This window comes from Apaloderma vittatum, unplaced genomic scaffold, assembly GCF_000703405.1.
Source record: "Apaloderma vittatum isolate BGI_N311 unplaced genomic scaffold, ASM70340v1 scaffold6287, whole genome shotgun sequence".
Taxonomy (NCBI): Eukaryota; Metazoa; Chordata; class Aves; order Trogoniformes; family Trogonidae; genus Apaloderma; species Apaloderma vittatum.
Window position 1 is genome coordinate 1 of NW_009726579.1, and position 17,757 is coordinate 17,757.

The following is a 17,757-nucleotide window of genomic DNA, read 5'->3' on the forward strand; positions in this document are numbered from 1 at the left end:
TCATTTCCAAAAAGAATTTAATAAATGTAGGCTGCCTTAATACAAGACTGGTAAATAACATTCACAGGCTGTAAACATACTCATAATGGCAGAACTCCCCCATGCTTTATATTCATTGCCTTCCTTATGTAATTATAGATATTAAATAGCTGTGGCTACATATCTTTCCAGATTTGTATCCACAGCCCCCACCACGTGCAGTTTTGTGGTGTCCACCCCACCAGCAGCTATGGCAGCAACTTCTGTCCGTGGGACTACAGAAAAGAGTAGCTGTACTGGACATTGTGTGGCATTTTCTTGGTGAGAAAGAGATGAAATCTTAATTTTAGTGTTTCAGTTCTCTGAGGCATCTTTCTGAGGGCTGGTGAGTGTCAAAAACTATCTCCTCTGCATACCTTTACCTTGTCAATATGCGGTTTTTCACACAAGCCAACTCCAAGGGTGTTAATGCAGACTGAGGAGACCACGTTGGTTGTAGGGCCTTCCAGTCCTGAGGGTTTCAGCATAAATTTCTTGCATGTAAGTGGTCGTAATTCAGTTAAATTCCATTACAAGGGGAATAATCGGCTTTTCTACATGAATGGCTTTATCTCATAGAGGGTTTCAAGAAAAAAAAAAACATTTTAAGTAACTGCTGGGATGAAAAACATGCCCATACATCTGACTGTTATTTTCCCATGAATCATGACAGTTGTGGTGGGACACATTGGGGTGGGATCCTCACTGAAGTGTGGTCACAGCACTGTGGGGACACCCTATAGCTGCTTCTGCCACCCTGGCACAAGGCTCCAGGATGCATATTAGGAAGAGCACTTGTCTCTCACTTCACAAGCAATAATCACACTCTCAGCATGTTGTTACTGTCACCTCGTGGGCCACCTCTCCTGGAGATGTCAGCAGTGTTATCAAAGTATGAAAATATTGAGGAGAAAGTCTGACAGATTGGAAAGCAGAGTTGCATTGGTTTCTCTGAATGTGCCATTAGCTGGGTCTGTGAGGGCTAGGGGGGCTCTGAGCCATGGTAGCAGCGGCTTTGCTGGCATCTGGAGATGAGGAGTGTGGTGGAGAGCACTGAAGAGGAGGATGAAGAAGACAAGGAGAGCAAGATGGTGTGTATGCAGGAACATTGCTTGTCCTGGTAGCTGGAGAAGGGGCTGGAGGAGAAGCCAGCACCCTGGCTGGGAGTCAACACCAGCCTGGGTGCTTTCATTATTGGATTGTCCCGGGCTGCTGCAGCAAGTGGACTTTTTACCAAACATTTTGGGTAACTCAGGCTTTTGTAGCAGCTCTTTGGCCAGATTTGCCTCATCCCCTGTAAGTCTTCCATGACAGAAAATATGTCCTACCTGGGCTCACATACTTTTCCTGTTGCCCACCTGGTATGACCACAATCCCATGGCCACAGACTCCTCTCTTCTTTCCTTCTGAAGTGTCCGATTCAAGGCAAGTGGATCAGCAGTTGCAGCAGTCTTATCCGTGGTCTGGGGTGTGCAGGTACTGAGCCTGGAAGCAAAATAAATCAAAACTCACTCTGCCATGCTCAGACACAATTTTTGGACACTGAGAGCATCCTTGGAGACCTAGGACATTAATCTTTCTCTCTTCATTTCCATGTCCTATCGAGAAATAGGATATATTCTATTTTACTAGCTTTTTGTGCAGATAAATGCTCCTGTGATTAACCAGTTAATAATTGCCATTATGTTATGCTGTCATTGCCAAAGGGAAGTACGACAGTGTAATAGGTAATGGGGCATCAGCATTGCCGGCTGAACCATGAGACAGTTTCATTTCATGCTTTCTAATGAGACCTGTTCATCACACTGTCAAAAAGTCTACTTTGGATATTGTCCAAATGGGAAAATTTGGAAAAAAATTGGGGCTGAAGTGCTGTTACAGAGGTACAGCCAGGCAAAATCGGCATTCACAGCAAAGCCCGCAAACCAGGCAGATGGTCTATGGGGAAAAAGTTGCTAAAGACCAGTTTATAATTGTCTTTAATTTCACCACATTTTCATCATAATCAGTAGCTGCTCAATAATTCTGGAGCAATGCACTTTCCTGTGCAGGGATGGAGAGGCCTCATTTGAAAATAAAGATGTTACACTGGTCTGATCCAAAAGTCAACATAAAACATCACATTAAAATTAATTAGCTGGTCATCTGCAAAAATTCTATGCAGTTGCTAAACAAATGCATAAAATAGCCCGTGACCTGGGCACATGTAATTCCACCCATTTAGGTGTGGCTGCACAAAGAGGTTTTGCAAGTCAACAGCCTCTGTCATTACCGGGCACATAAATGGCTGGGTGTTCAAACCTGTGTGCCATATGCAAAAAAATATTCTGGCAAGATATTGTAAGAGGAAAATATTTCCAGCTAATCAACAGGTGCACTGACTAAAGCAGTGTTATTGATGTGTATGTAGATGGAGGGGAAAGGGGCAGGAACGATGTCACTCAGGCTTCTGAAATTCCTTTGGTGAGCTCTCATTTGGGACAGCAGAGAGGTTCTGATGACCTACTTGCAATACCTGGGCAACAAAAGGGACATCTCAAAGGGAAATTTTCCTTAATTTTCCTAAATGGAAAATATCTTGGCTTTATAATTAATATGTTCTCCATATAGTAATCTAATTTATTTAACTGGACAATTTACGTATTTTTATATATACAAATATATTTTAGCTCTGAAAAAAAAAAGATCTTTATACAGGTGCCTAAATGCAGCAGCAGCCACCATTTATGAGCAGTCAAACTGCCAAGCTCCATCCTCAGCAGGGCTAAATTGTCTTTATTCCACGTACACTCACCTGGCTTTGAGTCTTCTCCTCCAGAAAAGGTCCTCCAAAACAAACTCTGGTTTCAGTGAAAAGGCTCTAATGGACTTCCAGGGAATTTGGGTTTGCCCTAATTTCAGCCTAGAAACATGCAAAGAGGGAACAATTACACAATCCTGTCATTCCCATTACTCAGATTTTTTTGATTTTTTTTTTCTTGAGGTAGGTGGGAGGGAAATCTTTTATCTCAGTAAAGAGCAGGAAACAGACAGTTACAGTGACCGTAAAGGGAAAAAAAAACAACTGTGCCTTCAGAACACACATACTCATTACAATGCACTAACACGCATCACAAAAATAATATATGCTTACAGCGACAACGTGTTCCCTACTCCCTGTTGCTGAATCAGGAGTGCGATTAGGGAAAAGAAAGGAGACATGCTCTGGATTCAAAATGCTACCCCAGGCTTACCTTCATTGGGGAGTTCTGGCTGTGTCGAGGAGAGCCTGGAAGTGGTGGAAAGGTTCAGAAACCAGATGGTTGCATGGGGCTTTTCATTGATTCTTTGCAATAAGTAGCCCCACCACAGACATTATCCGTGTCAGGCATATCCGTGGAGCTGGGTGTTTACAGAGTGAACGGGTTTTTTTTCCCCAGTGTAAAAGCTGAAGGCGGAGGAGCAAGGGTTACTGTGGCAACCCGGCCTCTGGAGCTCTTGGCTCTCCTCCCTGCTCTGCACTTGAGGGGGATGCTGGTATGACTTCCAAAGTGGCACTAAAGGGACTCGTGGACACATAAAGACCCTTTTCACATGTGTTTTTCCACCTCCCCACAGCTGGTATACACAGCACAAAGGAATGTGCACCACGTATAAGTGTATGGAAAAGAGGAGAGACAAAGCATTCGCTCCTGGAGCAGGAGGGGAGCCAATGGAGCTGGAGGGAAATCACCCATGGTTTTGCTGTACCTGGAGGGGGTTGGAAGGAGGAACATAGCTCTCAGGGAAGTTTGGAAGGGACTGAAAGCCAGGAAGCAGATTTTTGAAACAGTCAGTACAGGGAGTTGTGTTCCAGAGAGCAGAGTAGGGAAAAAAAAGAAACTCACTGTTGACAAGGTAAATTGTCATAGCTGGTGGGATCTAAAATCACATCCCCTTCTGCATTGCTTGGCTGGGAACTGATTGGGTTCTGTAAAAAAATAATTCAAGTTATTTATTCTAATCATCTTCCAGGAATGAATCGGCCCTTTCTAAAAAATCAGCTCCGTGCCTGCTCTGCTGCCCCAGGGCGGATCCAACAATTTTTTTATTTTTTTTTTTTTCCAGCACGGATCACTTTGATCCTTGATTATTTGGACTGGTGAATGGCCTTTGCTGGGGGATGATGAACCTGATTAAAATGACATTGTCCCCATGCATTTTCTTCCCACAAGGTAAAAGCTAATTTCCATGCAATGGCAATGGTACTTTTCCTTGTCACACCATTGCAAATCAATGCTACATCCAGGTCAATGTTTCCTCTTAGGCAGATGCTGAGGATTCTGTCATGCTGGAAGATTGTCATCCGCCTTTCCAAACCTTTATTTAATAGGAGCTGTGGTATGAAATTCTAGTGAAACAGTCCTTGAAAACTAACCACCTGCTTTTTAAGCAGCTGGAGGCATTTCTCTGCTGCTCCCCTATTTAAAATAAATAGACCTATCATGAAGAAAAGCCTGCGGTTCAGTCGCACACCGTCAAGTCCCACCGAGACCAAACCCAACGTGAAATTTGTCAGTTCACACTAATGTTATTTTTAATTGCTTTCTCGGCAGTTGTGCTCAGAGCCTGCCCAGCACTGGGCTCTGCACCTCGTGTTTTGCCACAGCCCCAGCCCAGCACAGCTCGCAATCCCCCCAGGCCAGAGCAAATGGAGACAAATACAATGTCGACAAATATAGTGTTGCCACTGGGGCTGGAGACCAGGATTCTGAACCTGGGCAGGCGATGGAGGAAAGTACCTTCAACTCAGGATAGCTTTCTGCTAAAATAGCAGAGCTGTCCAGACCCTTTGGGAAATTTCTGAGGCGTCGTAGGATGCAGCAGCCAGCCAGGTGAACAAACCAGCTGCAATTACTTTATTCTTCTGAATTCCAGTACCAGATGCTCGCCAACCCTGCAGGGAAGATGGAGTGAGCAGGTCTGTAAACTCTTCAGTGTGCTAACCCCCTCCCCTTCATCACCCATGAAGATACTACACAACCTCACCAACAGCACTTGCCATCCTCTCACAGCTGTCTTGTGCCAGGTCCTTTACCCACTTTTCAATTATTCTTCTAATACTTGACTATGCCAGCGTAGCTAATAATTTTCCCAATAGTGTTCTATTGAAAGCTTTACCAAAATGCAGCACCTGAAGTCCCATTACACATTTCTTCCCTTTAGGAAATTGCTTACCTAATCATAGAAACCCAGTAGTTAACTTGGGCTACCATTTTTAATAAACTCCCATTCTGTTGTTATTGCTCACAACAGTCAGAGGCAGCCATAGCATCTGATGTGCCTGAATCTGTCTCTTCCTTATGCATGTGTCTGAGGCATATTCTCCAGTGGCATCTGAAATGGGAATGTATATTCTGCTTTCAGCTAATAATTGAGAGACTAAACCTGCCTGGCTGCTAGGGACTCAAGGGAAAGGCTCAGAAATTGGCTGGGAGCCTCCTTCTCAAGTTTTATCGAAGCAGTTCCTGAATGTTTCATCACAAGAAAATTTGACTGCATATTTATATGGCCACAAAGACACCCAGTTTAAAACCACAAAATCATTTCACCAGCTGCATCGGTTATCTCGCGCTGTTGTTACTCCAGCTAACCCGACTGATTCGGTTTTCATCACTCTGCACAAAGAAGACGTGAATAGGCAGTGCCCTGCCCTATCCTCATCAGAGAGAGGCTCTCTCAATCATTTACTCAGTAACTCACCCTTTGCTCATACCTAAAGCTTCAGCTACAGCAGGGAACTTCAGCAAGACAGCAGAATTTAAGTCCAGCCTGACCAAGTGGGCATTACTGTCATTAGACTGCCTGCCTGACATTCAAAACCAGACTTAAAAATCCTTTTTTTAAAAAGAAAAACCCACTATGTAGTTGGTCATTCAGTAACCTCGAGTAGAAAACACTCAGTCTAAACATCAGAAACCCGGTGAGTTCCTACTGCTGCCAAATGCAAGCCCAAATCCCACTTTGATTCAAGATGCAAACCTGAAACGTAGCTTTGATGTCCAATTGGTATTCTCCCTTTGGTTTCTCCTTCGCTGCCGGTCTGGCACTCAGGCGGAGCCGCTGTAGCACCGCATATTCCTACCCTGGAATAAGGTTCATTTCGCTTTTCTCTCTCCAGGGACTAGAACGTACTTTTCAAAGCTGCACATCATTTTATTAGTTCTATTCCCAGTCTCCAAAACGTCAAGCTTCTTTTATATGAATATGCTGCAATTTAGTACCATCACTGTGAGAAATACAGACCTAGCAAAGATCCCTTTGGAAACCTACCCACAGCCCTTCCCCAATGCCAGCACTTTGCTCTGTATCATCCTCAGAGCACTTTAATTCACATAATCTCCCCTGCTTGTAACCCACCTCATTCCCTGGCCATAGCTAATGATCTGATTTTGTGTGTTATGTGTTTAAAATGCTGTTTAACAATCAGTGTTTTATTTTTTTTGCTGGTAGCGGCTTTGTGAAATATTTATAATCACTAGATGTCACTGCAATTTTACTGTCTCCAGCTTTACTGAACCAATGTGATTCCTGGGCTCCAGAGAACTCGCTTTAAAATCGTTTTGAAGAATTTATTAGTGATCAGAAAAATGCCCAGCTGCTGCCCTGATGGGCAGTTTTCTGGGCTGGGAAGGGAGAACAAGCCTCGCTCTGGGCTTTGGCCAATTTTTAAGGGTAGTTGTTAGGCTGTGGCAGCATGAGTAATGGAAAGCCATGCAATTTTGGAGCCAAGCGCTCACACGTACATGTGTGTGTGTGTGTGTGCGCGCATACATACCATGCGTGGCTGCACACACAGGTTTCTGATCAACACGTGAAAGTCCTGTTCATTTTAGGCTGAGTTATTAAATCCTTGCAGTGCAGGCGTTCAGCAAAACGTGCACAGACACAGCCCTGGGCTGTGTGCAGGCCACCGGGGCTGGCACAACTCTAAGGTCACTGTGAGACTTCAGATGTCCCTGTAGCTTTAATAACAGAAAGCCCTTAAAACGTTCTTCTTGTTCTTTAATAATGCCCCTACTTCTCTCCCAAAATCCTTCACCATCATCTGAGCACTCTCATCTCCTTCCTTTTCATCCAGTCATCCCATTTGTACTGTAACTTTAACTCGCACACAGGTTTTAGGACTCAAGATATCTCTATAGAAGTAGCTTGCCTCTTTCACTTGCTTTAGAAGATTGTACAGAATGCACTTCTTCAAGGCCAACTCAAATTCACACTTCTTATTTTCTGAATTGTTGATTTCTCTGTTGTACTCAGCCTTAGGGATATGGCAATTTAAATATTATAGCCCACACTCCTGCATAGGCACACAGGGGATTTACTTTTTTTCTTAATTGGAAAAATTTCACCACTGAAATTAGTGGAAATGCCTGCTTAAAAATCGTTTGTCTCCATCTGACTACATTATCCAGATCAGCAGAATACTTTTTCACTCCATACTCCGGGTCCCGCTGGGGAATATGCCAAAAGCAGGTCTTTCAAGAAAAATTGGATGTGCAGCACGGAGGCTCCTAATGCAGCGCTGGCAGCTGAGTCCAAGGAACCAAAGCTCTTTGCTGGCATCTTTTGGTGAGCAAGGAGAAAGGACTGAAGGCCACAGCTTTCTGCATGTGCCTGCAGTGGCAAGGGATGGATAGCAGAGCCTGGCCACGTCTAAGGATGCTTCTCAGCTGGGGAAAAGAAGACCCGCTGTGAAGCAGTTACATGGAGGGGCAGCGGTATGAGGGATACTGAGGTGACGTGCGCCGGGCTGAAGTTAATTGCAGTGCCTGCAGCAAGGTTTTTCCCTTTGAACTGGTCCACGTTGACTTTGTAGAGGTCTAGCTCGATGGCAGCAAGTTTTTAAAGGCTCACAGGTGCCAGCCGCTCCTGCACGCGGTAGCAAGAGGTGGGTGTCTGGGCGTGGGGCAACACCACAAATGAAATGCACCTTCTGGCTTGCTGCTTTCACCCAAGTTATACAGCCTGTCCACCTCCATTAATCCCAACATCTCTGCTGCTCTAATACATTGCATTATGCTTTTAATGAGCCTTTCTCTTCAGGAATCATGAAAAAGAGCCTAAATGAGCAATAAAGCTTCTAGACAAGCATTTTAGTTTTCTGTGGAAACACTGGAGAGTCTTTATTTGTTCTCATGAGGTCAAACACCTTTTACCTTCACTTTCCCAGCCATGGCAAGTCCTAAATTTCCTTTGAATTCTGTCGATTAGTCAAGTTGACACAGTCCTCTCTTTAGAAACTCTCCACCTTGCCCAACACACCTCATGTTGCTTAATGAGTAACAGCAACACACAATTCACAAGATAAAGAGACTTTTTAAAGTTTTGCCACTGAATTTAAACAAATTTTAGGGCTATGCTGCTAAAAATGACTGGGAACCCTGTTAGTACAATCCCATCTACATTAGACTAGTGGCCAGTAGACAGAAGTATCTCCTTGTTAACTGGAGGCCCCTAAGTCCTGGTTTAAAGCTTATATAGAGTCACCAGTGCCTCACCTGGGGCAGGAGGATTGGGTTTGGGGTGCACCCCAGGTTTGCATGCACCCAGTTGTCAAACTTGGGGCTCCAAGGGCCAATGTCCGTGAAGGACGCTTGCTATCACACCAGCTCTCTCGTTAGGTTCCTCCACCAGGAAAGGTGTTGAAAGGTCTTTCATCAACATAACTACCAAAAAAGGTAATGAGGGACAGAGAAACCAAAGGACCAAAGCAGCTAACTAATGAAAATTACATCCTGGATCTGTTTTTGTATACATAGCAGACTGTTCTTAGAATTGTGTGAGATTTCTTATTTGTTTTGAAGGGTTATAAGTTACCTAGGAGCCTGATCGTGCATACATAAAATATGTTGAAACAGTTCAATGACAGGTGTGACAACTTTAAGGTCCATGTAAACATGGGCAACTCCCTACACACAGAATTGCACTCTGGGTCACTGACTTATTTCAGTGTAATTCAACTCAATCCAGAACCCTTTCAACACAACCCGACATAAACCACTGTCAGTCTAAAGTGAAGGATTGCACATTAAGTGTTAGCACACATTTCATTTCATCAGTTTAAAAAATGGATTAACATTACATGGAAAACAGTTCAAAAGGACACTAAAGTTATGTGGAACACACTTACATAAATGTTACTGTATATAATATTTTTTAACAGATTTAATCGTTGTTTACTCAGAAATATCCCAGAAGACTAACTGGAACAATACAGGGCTATGAAATCATAGCACAGATTAGTTAAACCAGATGGCAAGCCTGTGTGGATGCGCTTGGTCAGAGAAAATGCAGCCGTAATTGGATTTATTTTAATTCACTTCTACTTTGACTACAGGAGAAATGCTGCTAAGTTCCTCATGCAGACAAGCCCCGAGGTTAGGGCTTTGAGGGAGCTACTGATTTCCTTGCTCTCAACTCTATTTTAAAAATTGGACTTAAATGCAAAAATAACATTATGTTCTCATAAATGAAAATGAATCCACGATTTTAAAGCTTTTATTAATGGTTAGATTTTGCCTCATTAACCCTTTCTGACTAGCACTTTGTGCAAGCTGCCCTGAATGAAAGGATGTTTCCCATAAACTACATCTTACTTACCCAAGTGTTTTGCACAGACTGGGCTAATGCATATTGGTCACCTCCAGCAGTTTGAATTTTCACGTACTTTGCGGCAGAGGAAGGAGACAAGTTCCGTCAGGCGATGCCATCCCTGCCATGAAGTGCAGAACCAGGAAAAGGCAGGCGATGGCCAGTTAGCTCAGTCAGTTGAGCGTGGCGCTAACAACGCCAGCGTTGCAGATTTGATTCCTGTTCGGTCCCCGTGTGTTGCCTGATCTAGCCGAGAGGTGGCGTCCCTGGCGGCAGGGAGGCTGGATTAAAATGATCTCTAAGGTCCCTTCCAGCTCAGGCCATTCTATGATGATGATTCTCCAGCCACATCTGCTGCTGCCTGGGACGTGCTGCGTTCCCACCTCTGCAGCCTGCCTCCCTTCAGGGCTTTTCTTTCATCCTCTTGATTTGTAGGCTTCTTGCATTTTCATGCAGTCTAGCTTCTACCTGGATGGTACCTAGTCCTCAACTTTAACCTGTGTTCTTCTTAAAAATAAGAAAGTTTGCTTTTTGCCCCTGGAAAGGTGTTGGTGGTCTGAGTCTTGGCTTGCTGGAGGATACATGCATTGGCTGTGAGCACTGTGCCCCAGCCAGAAAGGGGGAAGGAGTTCACTTCTCTTTATACTGAGCTGTAATAAATATATCCAGTAATTACAGGTATATTGCTGTGCAAACACATAATCAATGCAACTCTCATTTCCTTATGAATTATATGTAACGGGCCACCCACATTACTAGCTGGACCACGTGTTGCATTGATTGGCCATGCCCAGGCCTGCCAACTGCATCACCACAAGCCTCAGTTTCCCTTATAATTTCCCAAACTTCATGTTCAAACTGCCCCGGCAGGGGAACATGGGGACATCAGAGAGGTGTGAGAGAATCGCATGGACAGCTGCATTATTCCAAGAAATCCCAGCAATATCGTCCTGGAGCAAGATGGGGAGGTCTCTAATTTCAGGTTGTGCAAGTCTGCTGGTCTTCAAAGGCTTGCTATTTCCGTCTCTGTTTTGTGCACAGCATGCTTGAACATCCCAGGCGAAGGTATTCTCACCTCCAATATCACTGCCAAGTCCCAGCTGCCGCTAGGTGTCACCAGGATTTTATGTGCTCTCTGACTGTACCCAACCGGGGACCATTAGATCACAGGAAAGTAATTAATCATTAATAATAAAAAATTGTTCACCCATTACAATGAACACAGAGCTCAGAGAAGGGGGAAAAGTGACCCAGACTCCTGCCTTTGTGTTTGCCACCTCAGAGTATTTTAGACAGAACACCTGTAGGCATGGATACAATTTTTAACCTGTATTGATGGCAAGAGAATAGCTTGATATCGTAATGGTCAAGTTTCTCCAGCTAGGAGAAAACTTACTTTTACAGGGTAAAACTTACTTTTATTCATGCATTTATCAGACCTATATTTGATTTTCCAGCCTTGCTAGCTTTGAACTTATCCCCCAATTTGGTAATCCTGCCAGCGGAGAAGGACATAACGGAGAGAAAGATCCCCCAGGCAGTAAAATGGACAAGGAAAGATTTGGGGATGAGAACTAAATGGCTTCACATGCAAACAAATTAGCAAAGCCATTTCTGGGAATACCTCTGTCTCCAAAATGAGTGAAGCCATATGAAAACAAAAGGCTCCAGTGAGCAATGCAGCTGACACATTCATTTTCACATTCATTAACCTTCACTGGTTAATTATTAACCTGTAGCCATGCCATTCATAATCTGGAGGATAAAGATTAGAAATTGTGTTCATAATCCCGTGAGGCTTCATTTTATCTCTCGCCTCACACACACAAAGTCTCACAAAAGCAGCTCCAGGCAGAGGTGGGGTTTTGCAGCCCACCGTGAGCTCAGGGAGTGCTGGAGCCCAGCCAGTGTCCTGACTTCTGCAGTTAGGCCAGTGTAAAATACAGGGAACGTCCCCAGATATATGCTCAAATACATAATGCACAAAGCAATTTGTACTTGCAAATCCTAGCAGGTATGTGCTGAAGCCTCCTGAGGTGATGGCACAGCCCTTGCCTGAAAAACAATCTGTGCTTCTCTCTGACCATAAGGAACTGATGCTAGTTCACATGTCTGTCCATCACACATTGAACATAAGGTCTGGCTTTTAAGATATTTAGATACTGAATTGAGAAGAATTCTTTGCTTTTTCTTAAAATCCCTGTTTTCCAACTGTTGGTTGTTTATTTTTAATATCAATATTTCCCTAGTCCTACCCCACTGGCACAATACTAGCACAATTCCTAATGCCTGCCTGCTCCTCTTTGGCTGATAATTTATCTGGCCAGCTCATCTCTTTAATCAGACCATCCTTGTCTTGCTGTTCTGCTTCTTTGGGCCAAAGCAGATGTTCGTGCAAGTTCATCCCCCTCAGTTACACAAACGCCCAGCAACATAAAAGTCCTTTGAAAGGAATAGAGGTCCTTTCCTAAATCATGCTGTAATGCAGCAGATCCCTGGGAGGCTTTGGATAAGCCCTGAAGGGCATAAATTACTGTAAACAAGGGTCCATTTCCTTCAAGATTTCCATGGTGAATCCTTAACAGGATGTAAGTATCGGTACCCCCATCAGCCCCAGTTACATCCCATTTTTCTGCTTAAAGGTATATACCCCACAGCAATAATCACCAGCAACGCCCATGTTTGCTTAAAGGATTATTCTGGGTCTCCCACAGCACATATTCTTTCAATCTGAAGTCCGCTGTCTTCCAAGAAAAGTCAAACAAAACAGACTTTACAGCTCTGTCTGAAGACAGATTTTTAAATTAAGTCCAGGGGTATTTTCATTTTTGCTTCATGACACATAATATACAAAAGAAAATACGCCTGACTCAGAACTTCAGCCAAAGATGACAAGTCCAAAATTATCTCAACTTAGAAATATTATTACCCAGTTTATTAGTCTTAGGTTTGGTTTATGATCATTTCTTCCAGCACTGCTGCTACACTTTGAATTAATTGTAGCTTGTGTACTTTCTGCAGAGAAGGTTAAGCAGAGCATGTATTTTATCATTACTTCTTGCACAAATATAAAAAGAGCAAAGGTTATGTATTTTAGTTTTCTTCGTGCAAGCACATCCATAACTGTGTCACTTTGTAGCTCGGTACCGGTTACAAAATTGATGTAGGTTACCTTTCATTTCACAGTTTTCCTTAGGAAGTAAGTATCCCCCTTTTAGGATTAAGAAATTAATTTAAATTTCAAGTTACCCTTTTCAACAAAATATCCTCAGTCCACTGCAATAGTGAAACACATGTAATACCCAGGAAGACCAAACAGATCTTAATTCTCTAAGAAAGACAACAACAAGTGCATATCTATCTTCCGTGGCTTATTACCTCTAATCCTCTCTTCTCTTTTCTTGCTTCCCACACCACCCTACTCAACATTAAAAAGATCCACCTGGCAGGCAGGGATGGTGATCCCATACCCCACCCCTGCCCACCCACAGACATAGCTCCCACCTGTGATAACTCCCCACACGAATAGCCACAAGGTCTCTCAGAAACTAGATGTTGCTCAAAATGCCCAGATTTGGGCACTGAGATTTGCCTTTTTTTTCTTTTCTTTTTTTTAATCTTTTTTCTGAATAGACAGATATATGATTTTTCCAGGGCAACTGTGCCTGAAGAGGTGAGAAAAACTCTCATTTGATTCCTTACCTGTAACAAGAGGTGACAGGTCCTCCCTACATGTTGATCACAGTCAGTGGGAGTGGCCATCACTGGGGTAAGATCTGCCTCAAGCAATGATGCTGCCAGCATCACTAGAAGCTCCAGGAGATGGTCACCTCAGCAGTCTGCTACAAACTCTAATTCTCTACCAACACTTCAAAAAAACCCCGACAACTGAAGTGGCCACAGATGGATAATTCCTTCTCCAGCAAGTCAGTCTAAAGCCCAGTGTCTCAGTGCCAGGGAGATGATGAAAGCATTTGGGGGCCAAATCTTCCAGGACAGCCCCAGTCCCTTTAACAGTTTGTCCCTAATGCAAGTGCCAAAGTGAGTGATGGATGCTTGGGGGGTAGGACCTACCACTGCCATGAATAATGCAACAGAGAAACGGCATCTTGCTATTTCTCAGCCTTGTTAGTTTAACAGCACTTATTTAACTTGTCTATTTGCATTAAGCCCAACACTTTGGGTGCCTTGATGTATTTTGTGATGCTTTCTTGCTTTTGCTTTTGATAGTCCTATTTGTGATTCAGTGAATAGTACCTAAGTAATCAATATTCTGTCTGGGTGGACATTGTATTTATCTACAGAGCCTCCATATGAATTCAGTTGGTTTATAGGAGGTCAAACACTTTTCATCTTCTCCATGAGCCAAAAAAAAAAAAAATTGAAAGATTTAAACTCCCTTTGAATTTCTTTGATTAAATCAGGGAAAATATCCCCCTTTTTTTTTTTTTAAAACACAGCAGCAGAATTGTCTTCACTATAAATCTACCTCATTTTGACACATTGATCTCTGCATAACGGGTAACATCAAGTGTTGAGACAAACTGGAAGATGAAGGAAACTGTAGAAGAGTCATGAATAATGTTGTTAACAATTATCATCCATATATACACACCTCCTCGAGGTTGGATTTCAAAAACAAACAAACAAAAAGAAAAAAACTCCACAAAACAAAACCGATAAGAGCTGTGTAATTATGTATGAGGGAACATTCGGGAATTGCACCCTTCTGGCACAATGCACCTACACTTACCAGCAAATGGTACATCAATGTTACATACTTACATCGGTATAATCCCACTAGTTAGACGAAATTCAGGCCATATGAGTGCATGGGCTGCCACTTGCTCTTTTAAAAAGCAAGAAGAAATCCATTATGTTTCAGACATGGTCAGGAAAAGAAAAGCTGAAGACCGGATTTCAGCTTCTTCGCACCTCCCTTTCACAACTCTGCAGTGTCCCAGCTTGCAGGGCTGACAGGGACAGAGAAAGCCAATGACTAAACTGAATAATGAAAATAATACTCTGGCTCTCTCTATCTCTCTCATATGCTTTTTTTTTTTTTTTCCTGCTGGCTTCTGTGATTTTTTTTTAATTTGTTACATGTTAGAGTTAAATTTTTCAGATCACTTAAATGATCCAAGCCTTTTCACATAGAAGTTGCATCATTTTAAATGCAAGCATGACTTAAAACCTATTTTGTTAAACATATAGACAAGCTTATATCAGTCTTGGCGACTTGTTCCTAATTATTGCATTTGATCTGGAACTGGTTTAAAATTAATTAAAATAAGCCACTCTTACAATACACTGTGACTTGCATTCATTTAACTAGATGAATGTGAAGAGTGGAGTCAGGTTAAGCAAGTGCAGATTCTTCACGTTGGCAGGATTTAAAGGCAGTTCTCGGTGTGATTTAGACACTCCTGCCCAGGATCACAGAAACTTGAAATACATTTAGTTTAATCAGCTTATACTTTATGCAAGCGAGAACTGACTTCTAGCGCAATCACTGCCTGAGCACCTGGACGAAACATCCAGAACTTTGCCCTGGGTGGTTTTCGGAGATGCTGAGAGTCCCAGGGATGCAGGAAAGGGGCAGCAAGAGCTGCCAGGATGCCCTCTCTGCACTAGGGCAGGTTCAAGTAGCCCACACGTGCACCATGCAGGAGAAGAACTAAAGAAACCCTCCACATCTGCAAAGCCAGTTCCCAGGTTTGGCAAGAGAAGCCAGTGAGCTGCCTCAGCCCTGTTCTCCCACCCCATCAGCCCCAGCTGCTGCTGGCCCGGCTGCCCCCTGCTCCCCGCCCGCTCACCTCCAGTCAGCTCAGTCAAAAACGTTACCCCTCCTCAGCTGTTTCCCTCGTGGACTAAACAAATTTCATTATAGCCACAGTTTCTGATGCAGGATTTGATTTTTCTTTTTAGAAATCTTGAATTATTTTTGCTGGGTTTCCTCTGGGGTCCTCTCTCCCCCTCCTTGGTTATATACAACAAAACCGGATGCATTTCTGCCTCTAAATCACTGCAGTGCTTGGACCATTGATGGCTGCTCTTTGTAAACAGTCTTTCAGCTTTAATACATCCATCTTGTTGCAAATTTTTTTAGCCTGTATTTTCTCTAGTTGTTGAAAGGAATGTCACAGGCACAGCGTCAAAAGTTCTGTGAAGATAAAGACAGATCAACACATACAGCCACTCCTTCTTAGAAATAAAATAGAATGGCTTGAAATTATTTGTTTGGCTTGAAATGTATTTGCCCGTAGATGCTTAGGTATTGTTCAATAAGGCTTTCCAGGATATATGGGATATATGGGAATAAAGTCATGCAGGTGAACCAGCAGAGTCAGGAGCTGACGGGTGAGGAAACATGGTGGACAACCCTCCATGGTTCCCTGTGTGGTTTCAGTGGTGTTCTTGCTTCATTTAGACACAAATGATGCTTTTATGAACCTTCGGTGTGCTGACACGTATTTTAACCTTTGGCTCCAACAGGCACATCCCCAAAATGCCGTCCTGCTCTATTTGGGCTCATTTCCACTCTCCCTTCAAACTTGCTCATGCTTCATTGGTGTCGCTAAATATTTACACAAGGCAGCAGCGATTTTGGCTGTGGTTAACAGGGAGTTACACATTTGCAGCATCTGTCAGGCTGGTTTTGTTCCTGTGCCGCTGGCTGAGTGAGGACCCACGCTGCCTCCCACACTGACGGAGCACTAACCGCTTCCTCACAGCCATCACAAACACTTTTTATAAGAAATTACACCTGAGAAAATCAGGGTATTGAGCCCTTCTTGGGCTTCACTTTGGTGCAAAATCAGCACTTGTCTTGTACGTCTCCGTTGCAACGCTGCGTGCCCCTGCTGCCCATGCAAACATCTCTGGTTCACATAGCGGTGACAGAGAGGGGTCTCGCTGGATCACAGAAGCTGTAGATATGAAATGCATTTGTCAACACCGCAGCAGCAAAGGGAGGTTGCCACAAGGTCAAGATTAAATTATGTGAAATAGGTGTAACCTGCGGTGAGCAGCAAGGGAGGCCACTGCAGCCGGCAGGAACGGCTGTGGCAGCGCAGGATGCGGCCACCGGCTCTCTGCGAATGGCACCGCTTGACAGGGCTTTTTTGTGTCCTCAGAAAACTTGAGTGAATGAGTTTCCATTTCCAACCAACTGCCAGGTAATAACAATTTGTTTACTACCAACCATCTGACACAGAGGTGCTTGGCAGCGCCGCACAAGAACACCAAGGCTTTTCCTTCTGTCAGACCCCAAGCTAAAAAAGAGATGATCTGCCTCAGCCCAATTTGGCCAGGAAAATACTCGTGAGGCATTGCCTGTGAGCAATTTGGCTCTAAAGACCTTCAGCAGTGCTCCCGGCCACCCGATTTTCTGCAACTGGGATAAGATGACTGGCTGGCAGTCAAGGAATTGAAAAAGCTAGAGAGGATTGAAGCAACTTGTGGGTGGTGACGAGTCTCATCCCAGTGATCAGGACAAGGTGACCTTCATCTTAGTAGCCTGCATGATGTTCCGACAATGGTTCAGAGGGGCATTTAAGGGATGATCCTTTACCATGTTGAAACAGTCTTCCACTGAACCCTTGAAAAAACATCTCCTGGTGAGCTGACTCACAGCTCCGTGAATCATCAGACATTCAATCAATCATCGACTTTTGTTTTTTGTAAAGTAGCTATTGATGTTGTACGTTATTAGTTTCCTGGCACCTTATACTAGGCTTTCATCAAAGCAAAACGCTGATGCAATTAGCAAAGGATATCAATTTATGCAGCAATTCACATTACCCCTCAAAGCTTCATTAGCCTCAGAAGCTAAGGCACTGGAGAGAAAATTTGGGGAAGTGCTCTGCTACCTTCTGTAGCTCAGCCCATCTGTGCTGCTCCTGCATTTTTTTGCCCGGGAAGGGAGATTTGGGATCACCCGGCCCTGCAGCACAGGGAGAGGATGACAACTGCCTCCACCCACCCCAGCTCAGTCTGAGGACCTGCTCACGCAATTCACATGGGTCAAAGCTATTGTGTGGGACTGAGTGGGTTTCAACAGCCAGAGTCAGAGCAGCTGGAGGGGGTTATTTGCAAGAAAAAAAAAGAAAAGAAACCACAATTCAG